Genomic DNA, 16,597 nt, shown 5'->3' with positions numbered 1-16,597 from the left:
AGGAAGTCTTTACTCTCCTCTGTCATAGCATCAGCAAAGCCTTGTCCAGAATGGCTGCCTTGTGACTGAATTGTGCTGGGACAGGGGTGTGAACAACTTGCTTTCACCTGTGTCTGCTTTGCTAACTAGGTCTGTTGGACTTGGGCTGCATTGGCTTAACATGGATGTAGTATCAAGCTGGAGACTAAACTCTTAACTTCTCTGAGGTACACAGGCTACCGAGTTGGGTGTGAAGGACCTTCCTCATGCTTTCCCTTGTGGCTAATAAAGGTGAGGTTTTGGGTCCTATTGGATGACAAGGCTTTTTTAAGTGTTCCTTTTTGTGAAATAAGATGCTAGCTGTTTTTACACAGCAGTTGGGAGAGATCAGCTGAGGAAGCTGTTCCTATAACATGAACAAGTTTAGCATTTTCCTGTGTCTCACTTCCGGGTGTTTAACCTAACCATTTAAGGGTGGTTTCAGGTGGTGCTGATTTGAACCCATACCACTCTGGTTTTAAGTATGAGTTTTATTAGATAGTATTTGCCATTCAGGGATTTCTGCTGTGGAGAGGCAAAACTATCAAAAGCTGCTGCATTTTTAACATTGTTCAGGAAGTTTCACCTAGTTGCACTGCTTAGGTGAAATACCAGAAAGGGTCTTTCCTTTTCTATTTCACTTAACAGATATGCAAAGCTGCAGGGGACCATCTTGTCTAAGTACTAGCCTTCCTATTGCCTATTGCCTTGGCTACTGTAATAGCCAGTAAAACAATTTGAGTATCATGTAATATTAGCAGTATTGTGGACAAAACTACCTTCTTTCCTTGACACACAAGCATTGCAGTTCCTATAATCTTTCCATCCCCTTGTTCCTGACCTAAAAGGAAGTGAGTATGTTTGGTTTTTTTTCCTTTTAATATTCCCCAAACTAAACCAATGCAAGAGAAGCATTAATTACCACTGGAAATTGACCTCTATGCCCTCCCCCTTTACTGGAGAGTTTTTGCCCATATAGTTGGACCTTAAGAATCCTATAGAAGCCATTACATTTCATGCAGAGTTATGCTGGTTCAGACCTGCAAGTCATCTAATTAGGAATCATGACTCAAAGTACTGGCTGCTGCAGAGGAAAGCATTAAAAATGGTGTAGAAAGCTAATATCAACACTCAAGCATGAGTGTTTTGCATTTCCTGATATTAGTGCAATTCAGTGTCTTTGACAACTTACAGAACTGCAGGTGATTCAGGTTCCATTTTCCTAGAAAGTTATCACTCCATCCCAGGCCCATCATTAGGCTTGTTCTTCCAAATTTTTAAAATTTGTTCCCTGTGGTTGTTTAGCTGGGGCTTGGTCTAGTGTACTGCAGGGTATGTTGCAAGGTGTATAAACCTTTAGATAAACCTGGGAATTAATTTTAATAGCTAAAAGTTGTTTGATGGTCATAAATAAATATCAACTGATTCCCTGGCAAATATTTATTGATTTATAACTTATAAACAAATTGCTGCTTAGTCTAGGACTGTCACTTGCTTGTACTTTTATTTGTCCAGGGCCAAATGCAGTAGCATTTAAACCTCGCAGGACTACTGCAAGTTGGTGTCTAAACACAGCAGAAAAGCAACTTTCCAGCGGAACAACACCCCTCACTAACACTCCAGAGCCTTTGTGGTGGCCTTTTTCAGGCTACGTTGGTCTCATAGTTAAAGGTGCATGTGCATTTTGAGGATCTGAACAGTTTCTCATGATGACCTTTCTAATAACATTAACCCTGCTCTTTTGTTTTTATTTTGGCCAAATGTATTTTGATGTCACAAATACTGGCTTTATTAGAAAGCAGCATTGGAATTAGTACTTTTTCAGTTTCATTTGCCTTGTTTTATATTTGGCAGTTATAACATTCTATAAAAATAGATAAGGTTCTTTGGGTAAATCTGATATATTTTATTAGACCAACTATTTGACCAACTAATAACAAAAACATCAGATTTATTCAAAGAACCTTGTCAGCCTGTGTCCTGAGACCAACACAGCTATAACCTATACCTCTATAAAGGTAGACACTTCAGAAAAGGTATGTACATATTTTCCTACATTTGTCCTGAGCTTCTGCTGATACAAGGATTTTGCATTCACTTTGACAAGTCTTTCTTTTCCTCTTGGCTTTTTTTTTTATTTGAACTGCAAAGTATGCTAAAAGAGTATATAACTTGCGATGAGTTTATTCACGTAGGGCTTTCATTGACTGGCCTGTTGCAATACAGCAGACTTGTACCTGTCTGCTGTCTTGTTTTCTAGAACCTTGAGCTTGATTTTAAAAAACCAAAACCAAAAATGTCTGTAGCTATTGTGAAGAGAACCAACAAATGTGAATCGCATGTAACAGACCTGAGCATGAAGAGATGTAAACATGTCTTGAGTTGATCTTCCCATATTTCTCTCTGGTGCTGAGTAGAGATGACTTGTCTTACCTATCATATTTACTCGAATATCAGATGACTGTGAATATAAAATGACCCCCCAAAATTAGATTCTATATATGGATAATGTGCAAATTTGTTATAACTTTTCAAGCATAGAATCTAAGTATTGGGTGGTTGTGGGTGGTGGCAAGAGAGCAGGGGCAGAAGCTGGAGAGGGAAGAAGTGAGGGGGAAGGAGGCTGCTGTGGGTCTGATTCTGGTGCTGACCAAAGCTCAGAGTCAGAGCTGCAATAGTTACCTGTTCCCCCCTCCATTCTGTATGCGAATATAAGATGAGGTGCTTCCTCCCCACCTCCTTGATTGGGGGGAACCTCGTTTTATATTAGAGTAAATATGGTAATTAACTGGCTCTTTCCTGTAAAGAAGGAAGATTGGTCTCATGGATCTCAGAAATTTTGAGTTTGATTTCTGTAGTGCATGGCATTTTGGGACATATTGCCACATTCCTTTCCACTAGTAAAGAAGTATAATCAAGAACCATGTAGGGATAACAATGTTCAAGGAACTCAGTGGAGCTCAGAGCACATGTTTTAACTTCATTGTCTTCTATGAGTAGCGTCTTCTTTTTGTGACTATTGCGGGCAAGGTTTAGAGTACTACCACCTTACTTCTCCAGTTTGGCCCATGATTCAAAGGAGTTAAAACGCTTTGAAAAGGTATATTCTTCTCTTCGTGGGCACCTGCTAAGTGGACACTGAGGCCATGTCTATATTTAGAAAAATCTTGCATTAACTAAAGTGGTAAAATCCTTCCACATATTTCACATGCTTATAAGGGTTTTAGTCTGAGCTGCTCATATTTTAAAATTCTGTTCTGTGCATAATAGCTGAAGATTTAGATTTTTAATTAGCCCTTTTTCTTCTTCAGATGCTTTCCCAACTTCCCAAAGTGAAGTGAACAAGTTTGAAAATTGATGTTTGCTGGCTTGACTCTTACTAACAGTGTCTGAAATCCTTATCTTCTGAGGTTCATTTTAAACAAAAATCCTGTTTCTTAGAAGCATAAAAGGTAGATGTGGAAAAGACCATTTTGGAACACTGAGTGTATGCTTCCAACGTGCAAAATAAAATCTCCCAGGAGAATGGGAAATTTACCTGATATGGGGTCATTGTGTGGAGTAAAGTCAGTTGAATCAAAGGAATGGAATTAACCTGCAAGTATTTCAAAACACTTTGGATAACTTGAGAGACAGTAAAACCTAAAACAACAACTGAATGAAACACTGCCGCATGCAGAATACTACCCATAAAGGGAGAAGCGCTAGATATTCCATGCAACACCTCCTGCTATTATTACTGATTTTTGCATGGAAGGGCACTCCGATCCTACCCTAATAATCAGCAGCATAGATTCTTAAGATAGGTAAAAGACCAGAGTACAGATGGAGTTTCAGTTGTATAGTTCTGATTTTTCCTGTTTTGTCATTTATATTATCCTTGGAGAAAAATTTAATGTTAAAATTGTGTTTCTTTTTTATTCTAATGTAAAGACATGGGATGAAATTTCCTGTCCAGTAGATACTTCGGATAAGTACCTCTGACTGGCTCACAAATGTGCTGCTTAACTGTCTAGGAGGGGCTGATGTTGTCATAGCAACAGAAGGAATCCCTCTATGCCAGAGCACAGTGGTTAGGGACCTTAGTTTGGGATTAAAATCTTGAATAGCTGCACCATGGAAAGCAGTACTGCAGGTTCAGTTACTGAGTTGCTCTCTCTTTAAAAATATGCAGATGATGAGTTTTGCAGAGTCTTTAATTTTGTTCCCATGTTCTTATACAAGACTTCCTAGGCTAAATCTTCTTTGCAATGTCTCAGCTTGTTACATGTTTCCTTACTTTGCAAGTATCAAAATAAGAAGATGTGTTGGTTTGTAAACTGATCAAATATAATCCAAATGACGGTCTGCATGCAGCTGTGGGTCACACACCATCAGTTCATTTCTTGAAAACCTGTGGCTTTAACAAGTACTCAAATGTACTGAACACAAATACCTTGCTATTTTAATATACTGCTACACAGATCCAGTGTATTTTAGCAACTCAGTAGTGCTATAGTGCTGAAAGGACTATGTAACTGCTGTGCATCCTGCAAACAGGCAACTAATTATTCCAATGTTATTATCCTTGAATGTCAGCTACAAACTGGGGGAAGTGATTCTTCCACTCTTTCACAGTGGTGAGGCCTCACTTGAAGTACTTTCCAGTTTTGGGCCCCACACTGCAAGAAGGATATGGACAGACTGGAAGGAGTCTAGCAGAGATTGACAAAAATGATCGGAGGTCTGGGAAATGTGACTTATGAGGAAAGGTTGAAAGAGCTAGGATTATTTAGTGTGGAAAAGAAAAATCTGGGCAATTTGTTAGCAATCTTCAAATATTTGAAGGACATATAGGTGCATCCAAACATGCAGGCATGTATATTTGCAGCGGCACAAATTTGTGCCAGAGATTTGTGCCTCAGTGTACGTGCCTGAACGTGCGCTTTGGTGCGGGTCACATTGTGCTGCTTTGAGCAAACTGACCAGCTCCTCCCAGATCTTCAGCCAGAGGAAGCTGGAGGCTGGGACCAGCATCTGTGCTGGCCCCAACAGCATAAAAACTGCCCTGGTGACTAGCTCAGGGCTACTTGCCCTCAAGAACTTCTCAGGCCTGGCCAATTGGTGTCTGGGGCTACTAGCCCCCCTGTGCCAGCTGGACTACTGCAACAGCCCTGACCTAGAGTGGCCCCTGCACCCTCCACCCACTGCAGCAGTGTAGCAGAAAGGACTGCTGTCTGGTTGTGACCTGCTGCTACCTGTGACCGCACCCGGTCCCTTGGTGGTGCTGTGGCTCAGACCTGGGCTTTGGGCCTGGGTCTGACCACCCTGTGAGTGGGGGCCACAGTGAAATGGCCTAGGTCCCGGCTGCTTTTTTACCCAAGTAAAAGACAACAAGAAATTGTTTTTTAGATATATTGGGAGTAAAAGGAAGGCCCAGGGAGGAATAGGACCCCTGCTAAATGGGCAGAAACAATTGGTGACAGACAGGGGGGACAAGGCTGAACTCCTCAACGAGTTCTTTGCCTCAGTGTTCCTAAGTGAGGGGCACGACAAGTCTCTCACTGGGATTGTAGAGAGGCAGCAGCAAGGCGTCAGACTTCCATACGTAGATCCTGAGGTGGTGCAGAGGCACTTGGAAGAACTGGATGCCTTTAAGTCGGCAGGCCCGGATGAGCTCCATCCAAGGGTGCTGAAGGCACTGGCCGACATCATTGCAGAGCCACTGGAGGGAATATTCGAATGCTCGTGACGCACGGGCCAAGTCCCGGGGGACTGGAAAAGGGCTAACGTGGTCCCCATTTTCAAAAAGGGGAGGAAGGAGGACCCAGGCAACTATAGGCCAGTCAGTCTCACCTCCATCCTTGGTAAAGTCTTTGAAAAAATTATCAAGGCTCACATTTGTGAGAGCCCGGCAGGGCAAATTATGCTGAGGGGAAACCGGCATGGGTTTGTGGCAGGCAGATCGTGCCTGACCAATCTAGTCTCTTTCTATGACCAGGTTACGAAACGCCTGGACACAGGAGGAGGGGTGGATGTCGTATACTTAGACTTCAGGAAGGCCTTCGATACAGTATCCCACCCCATACTGGTGAACAAGTTAAGAGGCTGTGATGTGTATGACTACACAGTCCAGTGGGTGGCGAATTGGCTAGAGGGTCGCACCCAAAGAGTCGTGGCGGATGGGTCGGTCTCGACCTGGAAGGGTGTGGGCAGTGGGGTCCCGCAGGGCTTGGTCCTTGGACCGATACTCTTTAATGTCTTCATCAGTGACTTGGACGAGGGAGTCAAATGTACTCTGTCCAAGTTTGCAGATGACACAAAGCTATGGGGAGAAGTGGACACGCCGGAGGGCAGGGAACAGCTGCAAGCAGACCTGGATAGGTTGGACAAGTGGGCAGAAAACCACAGGATGCAGTTCAACAAGGAGAAATGCAAAGTGCTGCACCTAGGGAGGAAAAATGTCCAGCACACCTACAGCTTAGGGAATGACCTGCTGGGTGGCACAGAGGTGGAAAGGGATCTTGGAGTCCTAGTGGACTCCAAGATGAACATGAGTCAGCAGTGTGACGAAGCCATCAGAAAAGCCAATGGCACTTTATCGTGCATCAGCAGATGCATGACGAACAGGTCCAAGGAGGTGATACTTCCCCTCTATCGGGCGCTGGTCAAACCGCAGTTGGAGTACTGCGTGCAATTCTGGGCGCCGCACTTCAAGAAGGATGCGGATAATCTGGAGAGGGTCCAGAGAAGGGCAACTCGTATGGTCAAGGGCCTGCAGACCAAGCCCTACGAGGAGAGACTAGAGAAACTGGACCTTTTCAGCCTCCACAAGAGAAGGTTGAGAGGCGACCTTGGGGCTGCCTATAAGTTCATCACGAGGGCACAGAAGGGAATTGGTGAGTATTTATTCACCAAGGCGCCCACGGGGGTTACAAGAAACAATGGCCACAAGCTAGCAGAGAGCAGATTTAGATTGGACATTAGGAAGAACTTCTTCACAGTTCGAGTAGCCAAGGTCTAGAACGGGCTCCCAAGGGAGGTGGTGCTCTCCCCTACCCTGGGGGTCTTCAAGAGGAGGTTAGATGAGTATCTAGCTGGGGTCATCTAGACCCAGCACTCTTTCCTGCTTATGCAGGGGGTCTGACTCGATGATCTATTGAGGTCCCTTCCGACCCTAACATCTATGAATCTATGCTCTGGGGAGGAGGGCAGGTGCTCCAGGTTAGCCCAGGAACAGGAAGTGGGGAGCCAGGACCTATGCCCTTGATGGCCACTGTGGGCCTGTGGGGCCTGTTGGGGTGACAGTTGACGGTAAAACATTGGAACAGGCTATGTAGCAAATTTGTGGAATCTTCATCCTTGGAAATTGTCAAGAGTATGTTGGAGAGGTGTTTGTATGGGATGGTTTAGTTGGGGACATGCCTGTTTTGGGCAGGGAACTGGACTAAATGACCTTGGGAGATCCCTTCTATCCTTACTTTCCTAGGATCCTATCTAGAAGTCTTGTGTTAATATTTTCTTTAGCATCAAATGACCAGATCAGACAAGTCCTTCCCCAATAGGGGTGTACATGGATATGAGAATAGGCCACAGTTACAGTATGGGAACTGTGCTCTAATTTACCTTAAAATGTAAATTCCCTTCAAAGGCATTTGAGCAGAACTTGGACTGTGGCTTGCATCTGAACCCTGAGCAGCAGAGTTGGGCTCATGGGGAACCACACTGTATTCCTTAAAGGGAATTATCAACAGGTGCAATCCTACTGCATGCAGGGAGACTATGGAAAGCTGGATGACTCTGGGAAGTCACACTGGAGCTCCACACAAATTCCACCATTCACTCAGCATAGACTTCTGGTTTTTGTACACACAAAGTAATGGTTTGTGTGTACAAAATGGGAAGGGTTTTATGGTTCTTATTCTAGCAGATCTATTGCCTTCCTTTTCTGACCCAGCTAATGGGGATGGAGGGAGGAATATCCAGCACCCAGAGGGCGATACTGGGTTAGCTTGTGGTTTCTTTTTGGTCTGGAAGCGTGCGTTTAGGCAGGCTCTCCAACAAGTGCCATGCATAACTCTAGTCCCATTTCATTTCTCTGTAGAAATGTGCTGTGACACATAACAGGAAATGGAACTGCAGGTCTTTTGTATAGCCATTGTGTCATGGTTAGGTTTCTCCCTATAAAGCTTTCCTCCCTTTAATGAAAATATCCACAAATAAATCTATCTGCAAAGTGTACTTTAGACATGTTAAAGATGATTTCCCCATTTCTGGTGCTATAATAATTGGGAAGTTACGCCTCTATGCAGACTAAGTCTATACGGAGAGCTCTGTTCTTCATTCCTGAAGAGGAATGTGTTTATGAGTCTAGGTAGCCAATTTAAAGTAAAAAACAAGGCTGAGGCTTACTGGCTCGGTGGAATGTGACAGGTTGATCTGGTATCTAGGATACACAGAGGGTGAGAATGTAAATGGGGGCCCAGGGCTACATTCTTGGAATTTCACTTCATGTGAGGAGGAGGCAACGGGTGGGAAGTGAACATGACCTTGAAGTACTTTAAGTCCTTATCGAGATAAAAAAGGTACAGTTGGTGCACACATTCTACTTAAAGACCTGCCCTGTGCATAATACAATACTAAACTATATTATCAGTGACTGTAGCCTGCTACATCTCTGATGAAGCTTTTTATTATATGTCCAGTAACCCTCTTAAGTTATTTTCTTTTGAATGGTGGGAGCTGGTTATAAATAGCCTCCTTTTTATTTTAAAATAAAATCTCTTTTAGGAATGGTTTGAGTGACCAAAACTTCATTTAAACTTCATGCTTTTAAATGAAGTTCAATGCTCTGAGAAAGCATAAGCTGGATGAATGTGGTGGCAAGGCAAGGTCAGACTACTGGAGAAGATAGCAGCCAAATCAGAAGCATAGAGTGTTTTCGCTGCTATACACTAGACATGCAAGTTGGATGCCTACCCCAGTGGAGTATGTAAGTCAATAATGTGTAGAATATTAAGAGTGCTCGGAGAAACTCTCTTTTTTTCACCATGCATCCAGAAATGGCCAGTGGGCAAATCTGTGCCTTTTGAACTTACAGTAGGCATCTGTTTTCTGAACACTAACCCTGCTTTTCATCTCAACCAGTACAAAGAGAACAAATACTGCTCCCTCCCTAAATGCTTTTCTCCTTCTATTTCTGCTCAAGCTATTATACTTTTCAGCTCCTATTCAGCAGTGGTAATATTGTTGCTAACCTACCAGTGAATAGTTTGTGGTTTCAAAAGAGCTATGTAGTGTACAATTCTGTCATAATGGTGGTAACCATGGGTAAAGTCACTACTGGGACAGATGCTGACAAGAGATGCAGGTGCCCTTTTCGGACTTACACGTGTACCCAAGTATAGTTTACTAGGCATGCCCAGTTTGTGTATACATGCCTACACGTTCATGTTGAATGTGTGTAAGTGCCAAAAACACCACATACATGGTTGGAAAATGGCCAAGGTGTAGACAAGGAACCCGATTTCCACCCTTAGACTAACAATTCTATTGTTGGTCTTTCTGATACTGTTCAAGAGTCGCTTACCCCCGGTATGGTCAAGCACTTTTATCCTTCTTTTTAAAGGGTGAAAGGAAACTGCTTTTTGTGTCACTCTTAGACTTGCTATTAACTTCATTCTTACTCTGAAGTAACTTCCAAAAGCAGCAATTTGACTTACCAATGTCTTTGAATATTGTATCTCAATCTCTTTCTTTTGACTTTATGCAATCTTAAGACAAAGATTACAGGCTGCTTGTCCATTGTGGTTTGGCTCCTATGTAATCTCTTACCCATGCCCTGTATTTCTCATTAAAGAAATCTGGAGTCTTTTCATACCTTAAATCCATTGGTGATATTCAAGCCAGAAACTTAAATGAAATACAGAATCTTTAGAGGCCCAAAGCTTATTTGATGCAAGCTTATAATATCACCCCTCAAATTACTGGTAGCAAAAAGGAAAAATAAGAAGGCATCCTGCTGTGTTAAAAACAAAACACTGGAAGGAAAGCATTGCTAAATTCTAACTTATTTCCCTCTGCGCATGCATGTGGACCGTCCTCAGTGTCTGCAATGGGGCATTCTGATGATAGGAAAGTTTTCTTGTCCACACTGTGGAGAAAATTTCACATGTGGACTTACTTCTGTTGCCAGGGTTGTCTTCCGTTGGCTAAAATTGTGCTCTTGGGAAAGCACACCTTTTACTTTAAAAACCGCAAGTGATAATATAGCTGACTGCTTCCACAGTAGTTGAAGATGCTTCTCCTTCTTGCTGGTATCTTAGAAAGGTTCTGTGACTGATATGGCATCCATTTCATATACACAAGATTTTGATTGCTGGGTAAGATGACATCTAAGAATAAGGAGAGTGATTTTATAAAGCTGTAGTGAACAGTGGTTTATAGATATCATGGGAACAGACTTGATACAAGTTGGATGTGTGGGTGTGTGTGAGATCTAGATTTTTTTTTCCTTTTATGAGAAATATAGCAAAAGGGTAGAGGTTTGTGACTTGTGTAAAGATTCAGGGGTCTTGATCCACCCATCCTACAAGCAGGAGATAATCTTTCTGAACTGGTGAGTAAAGTTTGTAGAGTTGTTATGGCAAGGCTAGTCTCTTTATTCCATTGAAGTGTGAAAGATGGGAATATAGGAAGTATGCTTTTACACGAGAAGGTCCAACAGGGAAAAAGTATGTCCTGACAGGTTAAGGGCAGGCAAACTAGTATGGAGTTCAGATTATTTTGTTGTCAAATCCTCACTTCCTTTGTGTTTGGTTTCATGTAATGAATCTGACTTGAAGGCAGTGTTCAGACTTCATGTGGAGTGAAGGTTCAGGGAGAAAGAAGAACAACAGCAGTCTGCTCACATGAGTAAGACTTTATTTTTCTGTCCTTAAATGTCCTTCAAACAAGTGAATTTGTATTGTATAAATATGTTTGTTAACAAATACCAAGCTGCATAGAGTTGACAGGTGAGCATACAACTGGTACAATATTGACATTGCTTTACACTTTTGTAGTCTTTAGTTGCTGAATAACATAACAGCACCTTCTGTTACAGGGCAAGGAGCACAATTGCAACAGGCAGTTTTCATCTTGTAAACTGTTACCAGATGTTTGTGCAAATGGCCTTTACAATTCAGGAAAGTGTTGTTTGGGGGCAAAGCACCTGACTTGGACTTGGGAAGCTATAGTCCTAGTACCAGTTATGCCATGGGTTTGCTGGATGACCTTGGGCATGTTATTTTGCCTCTTTATGCCTCAAAAGTCCTATATGTAATATGGGGTTAAAGATCCATCCTTAGTGAAGTGTTTTGAGGTTTCCTCTTATAGATTCATAGATGTTAGGGTCGGAAGGGACCTCAATAGATCATCGAGTCAGACCCCCTGCATAAGCAGGAAAGAGTGCTGGGTCTAGATGACCCCAGCTAGATACTCATCTAACCTCCTCTTGAAGACCCCCAGGGTAGGGGAGAGCACCACCTCCCTTGGGAGCCCGTTCCAGACCTTGGCCACTCGAACTGTGAAGAAGTTCTTCCTAATGTCCAATCTAAGTCTGCTCTCTGCTAGCTTGTGGCCATTGTTTCTTGTAACCCCCGGGGGCGCCTTGGTGAATAAATACTCACCAATTCCCTTCTGTGCCCCCGTGATGAACTTATAGGCAGCCACAAGGTCGCCTCTCAACCTTCTCTTGTGGAGGCTGAAAAGGTCCAGTTTCTCTAGTCTCTCCTCGTAGGGCTTGGTCTGCAGGCCCTTGACCATATGAGTTGCCCTTCTCTGGACCCTCTCCAGGTTATCCGCATCCTTCTTGAAGTGTGGTGCCCAGAATTGCACACAGTACTCCAACTGCGGTCTGACCAGCGCCCTATAGAGGGGAAGTATCACCTCCTTGGACCTATTCGTCATGCATCTGCTGATGCACGATAAAGTGCCATTGGCTTTTCTGATGGCTTCGTCACACTGCCGGCTCATGTTCATCTTGGAGTCCACTAGGACTCCAAGATCCCTTTCCACCTCTGTGCCACCCAGCAGGTCGTTCCCTAGGCTGTAGGTGTGCTGGACATTTTTCTTCCCTAGGTGCAGCACTTTGCATTTCTCCTTGTTGAACTGCATCCTGTGGTTTTCTGCCCACTTGTCCAACCTGTCCAGGTCTGCCTGCAGCTGTTCCCTGCCCTCCGGTGTGTCCACTTCTCCCCATAGCTTTGTGTCATCTGCAAACTTGGACAGAGTACATTTGACTCCCTCGTCCAAGTCACTGATGAAGACATTAAAGAGTATCGGTCCAAGGACCAAGCCCTGCGGGACCCCACTGCCCACACCCTTCCAGGTCGAGACCGACCCATCCGCCACGACTCTTTGGGTGCGACCCTCTAGCCAATTCGCCACCCACCGGACTGTGTAGTCATCCACATCACAGCCTCTTAACTTGTTCACCACTATGGGGTGGGATACCGTATCGAAGGCCTTCCTGAAGTCTAAGTATACGACATCCACCCCTCCTCCTGTGTCCAGGCGTTTCGTAACCTGGTCATAGAAAGAGACTAGTTTGGTCAGGCACGATCTGCCTGCCACAAACCCATGCCGGTTTCCCCTCAGCATAATTTGCCCTGCCGGGCTCTCACAAATGTGAGCCTTGATAATTTTTTCAAAGACTTTACCAAGGATGGAGGTGAGACTGACTGGCCTATAGTTGCCCGGGTCCTCCTTCCTCCCCTTTTTGAAAATGGGGACCACGTTAGCCCTTTTCCAGTCCTCCGGGACCTGGCCCGTGCGCCACAAGCATTCGAATATTCCCTCCAGTGGCTCTGCAATGATGTCGGCCAGTGCCTTCAGCACCCTCGGATGGAGCCCATCCGGGCCTGCCAACTTAAAGGCATCCAGTTCTTCCAAGTGCCTCTGCACCACCTCAGGATCTACGTATGGAAGTCTGACGCCTTGCTGCTGCCTCTCTACAATCCCATGGAAGTCAGTGAGAGACTTGTCGTGCCCCTCACTTAGGAACACTGAGGCAAAGAACTCGTTGAGGAGTTCAGCCTTGTCCCCCCTGTCTGTCACCAATTGTTTCTGCCCATTTAGCAGGGGTCCTATTCCTCCCTGGGCCTTCCTTTTACTCCCAATATATCTAAAAAACAATTTCTTGTTGTCTTACTTGGGTTGCCATCCTCAGCTCCATGGTAGCTTTGGCCCGCCTAACTGCCTCCCTACAAGCACGAGCAGAGGAGGTATATTCATCTTTAGTGATCTCACCCTGTTTCCACTTTTTATGTGCTCCCCTTTTGGCCCTTAGGCTGCCCTGGATTTCTCTGGTCAGCCAGGGAAGCCTCCTGGCCCCTTTCCCTCTTTTGCCTCGCTCGGGGATCGTCTTGCTTTGTGCCCGAAGGATCGTTTCCTTTAGGCACAGCCACCCTTCTTGGGCTCCCAACCCTTCAAAACTCCTACTCTGCAGTGCGTCCTTGACTAATCGCCTGAGTGCATTGAGATCAGCTTTCCTAAAGTCTAGCACTTTCACCCTACTAGTTACCTTACCCACTCGACGTCTTACGTTGAATTCTATTATTAGGTGATCACTGTCTCCCAAACGGCTACCGATCTGGAGGTCCCCCATCATGTCATCCCCTGTTGCCAATACCAGATCCAGTATGGCATTCCCCCTAGTGGGACCGTGTACCTCCTGTGTCAGGTGGAGGTCCTGTACACAGGTTAGAAACCTGCGTGAGCGATGGGACCTTGCTGTCTGCGTCTCCCAGCAGATGTCCGGGTAGTTTAGGTCCCCCATGACTACCGCCTCTTTAGCTTTTATGGTCTCCGAGAGTTGCCTCAGGAGCCCCGCATCTATTTCTTCTCCTTGTTGTGGGGGTCTGTAGCAGACCCCTACCACCAAATCCCTTTCTCCTTTCTCCCCATGTAGCCTAACCCACAATCCTTCTACTTCCTCAACCTTGGATTCTGTCTTGATGAGGGTTGATGTATATTGCTCACTGACATAAAGTGCAACCCCCCCCTTTCTTCCCCGACCTGTCCTTTCTGTACAATCTATAGCCCTCAATATGTACCGCCCAGTCATGGGATGAATCCCACCAGGTCTCTGTTAGCCCCACTAAGTCATAGGTGTTTAGTGCAAGCAGGAGCACTAGTTTATCCTGCTTGTTCCCCATACTCCTAGCATTAGTATATAGGCACTTGAGCCCTGTGACTGGTGCCTTTGCTGCCCCCCCACTCTGAGTCCCAAGGGGCCCATTGTTTCTTACCTTCTTGTTTCTTACCTCTTCTGTAGTGCTGGTCTCCCCCTAGCTTTCAGGTTTCCTTCTTCAGGCTGGGCTGTCCTTGTGGGTGCCACATGGATTGGTGGTCCACAGCTTCCCCTGCCCTCGTACTCCCCTCCCCCCGACGAGCCTAGTTTAAAGCCCGCCGGAGGAGATCCGCCAACCTAGTAGAAAACACACGCTTACCTTTGGGGGACAGGTGAAGCCCATCCCAACTGAGCATGTCCCTCGTTGTGATGTGCGGGTCATTGTCCAGGAAGCCGAAGCCTGCCTCGAGACACCACTGCCGAAGCCGCCAGTTGGTTTCTCGGATGCAGTTCTCCTGCCGTCTTCCTCGTCCGGTCACTGGTAGGATGGAAGAGAAAACCACCTGTGCACCGAACTCCTTCAGCACGCCACCCAGAGCACTGTAGTCCGCCATCAAGGTGATCTTGTCAAGTGCCATATAAAAGCTATCAGGACTTGTAGTAGAGATGATATCTTTTATTAGACCAACAAGATTTAAAAAAAAAATAAATCTTTAATTGCAAGCTTTTGGGCACAAACACCGTTCATCAGGCATTGGGGAAAAGATTGTTAAAGTTCTCCTGGGTAGAAATGAAAGTTCATATTTCATAGGATTTCACAGGATTTCACATATAAGATATGTGAAATCCTATTAAATCCTATTTCATAGGATTTCACATAAGAGCTAGGCACTCTTACTACTAGGTCCTTAGTAGTGTTAGTGTGTTGCTCTCTTCCTCCTGGCCTAGCCTAGCCTTTGCTGCACAGTGAAAATCATAATTGTAGATAACAAAGGTTGGGCACATGAAGTAAGTTTTTGCCTGGAAAAAACAAGTCAAGAGTCACTAAGATGCTTTAATTTTTTGATAAACTGAGATGTTTTTCCCTAGCTTCAAATGCTATACGAGATGCAAAGATGTACCCAAAGGCATCCTTATTCACAGGAAGGCATTTAGAATAGGAAATGGCTGATGGACAATGGCAAAGCAAATCAAGGGAAAGTTGCACAATATGCTTGGGATGTGTATTCGTCTTCTCTTTGTCCAGAGGCCATTTTGGCAAACTATAGAAAGTGCATCCTTAAGGTGAAGTGGTAGAGCAATGGGGTGCTGTAACAAGAAAAATATTAAGGGGTAAGAGCTGATGCTTGCTTTTTTGGACAAAGAGGCCTACCTAATACCTAATTTCTAAAGTATAGCCGCTCACTATTTCTGACAAATAATAGTTATTGCTTGCCTTGCAAGTTACTGGGGGGGGGTTTTCCAATTGTGGGACAACTGGTGCATGTTGAGTACTTTGCTGTAAATGGCAGAGACAAGGGATCTGTATTTTTTGACCCAGGGTAGCTAGGCGAAATGAACCATATATGCTGATACAGGTTTGATCTTGCCTGGTTCCCTCATGGAATACGGTCAGCTTTTCTTCCACTACACTTAGTTTTGGTGACCATTTATAATTGTTGATAGCTGGCAGTCTGGTATTTTACTAGTAGTGCTTTACTTAAAGTATTTAAGCTTGGTTCACATTTCAGTTGTGTTCCTTCTGAAGGACACTGGCAACTGAAAATCTGTAAAACAAAATTTCAAATTGATTTACAACCTCTTTTGGACTTCTATCTAACTGTTTTGTGTTTTTTACAAGCAGATGTGTTTGATTTCTTCCTTGTGTTAATTCAGTACGATTTGCTGTCAAACTGGGGAAACTGACTAAGTTCTGATCTTTCAGTTAAGCAGATCACAGTACTTCTGGGAAGCCCTGGTACAGTCTGTGAGGCTCTGTGCACAGAAGTCCAGTTGTCTGCCTCGATCCAGTTACAGGACTCGATCCAGTTACAGGACTGAGATTTAGCTTAATATACAAGCAAAAGTAAAATGATAGTTTGCACACATTCTATTGAATGCTTGAGTCAACCAAAATGGAAAACTTGTGTTATAATATTCATTAGTTATAAAGTGAAGAACCAACTGTAACAATACTAGGTAACAGATCAGTACTTCTGTCTAAAAAAAAGTCCCCTTCCTGTAAGTCTGCCCTAAATGGTACTTGTACGTGTATGCACACGTGTTACATTTAACAATTTTCTGCATGACTTTTTAGCTATTCTTTAAACCACCTGCATTCCAGTGAACACCTAATTATTCTAAGCTTTATCTTAGACTTGAAGGATTCAGATACCTTTGGATACTGTGTAATTTTGCATAATTTGGAGCCTTTCAGATTTTTTCTTTCTGGAGTTCACTTTCACCCTCCATAAAAATAATTCCGGGGAATTTAATACTCAATAATGG

General features: G+C 44.2%; 1 protein-coding gene across 3 annotated transcripts in view; it reads left to right on the top strand.

The window, feature by feature from the left end:
- WWC1 (WW and C2 domain containing 1) overlaps positions 1-16,597 on the top strand; it is a 159,185-nt gene that overhangs the window by 38,696 nt on the left and 103,892 nt on the right. The window contains exon 1 of one of the 3 annotated variants that reach the window (XM_019487148.2): positions 75-270. The exons of the other annotated variants lie outside the window; for them this stretch is intronic. The gene's annotated coding sequence lies outside the window, so the exon portion shown is untranslated. Of the gene's footprint in view, positions 1-74; positions 271-16,597 lie in introns of those variants that run through there. 3 annotated transcript variants of the gene reach the window in all.

The sequence above is a fragment of the Alligator mississippiensis genome, chromosome 9 (genome assembly GCF_030867095.1).
Source record: "Alligator mississippiensis isolate rAllMis1 chromosome 9, rAllMis1, whole genome shotgun sequence".
Lineage (NCBI taxonomy): Eukaryota > Metazoa > Chordata > Crocodylia > Alligatoridae > Alligator > Alligator mississippiensis.
The sequence above is the reverse complement of the archived record's forward strand: the minus strand, read 5'-3'. Positions and strand labels throughout refer to the sequence as shown.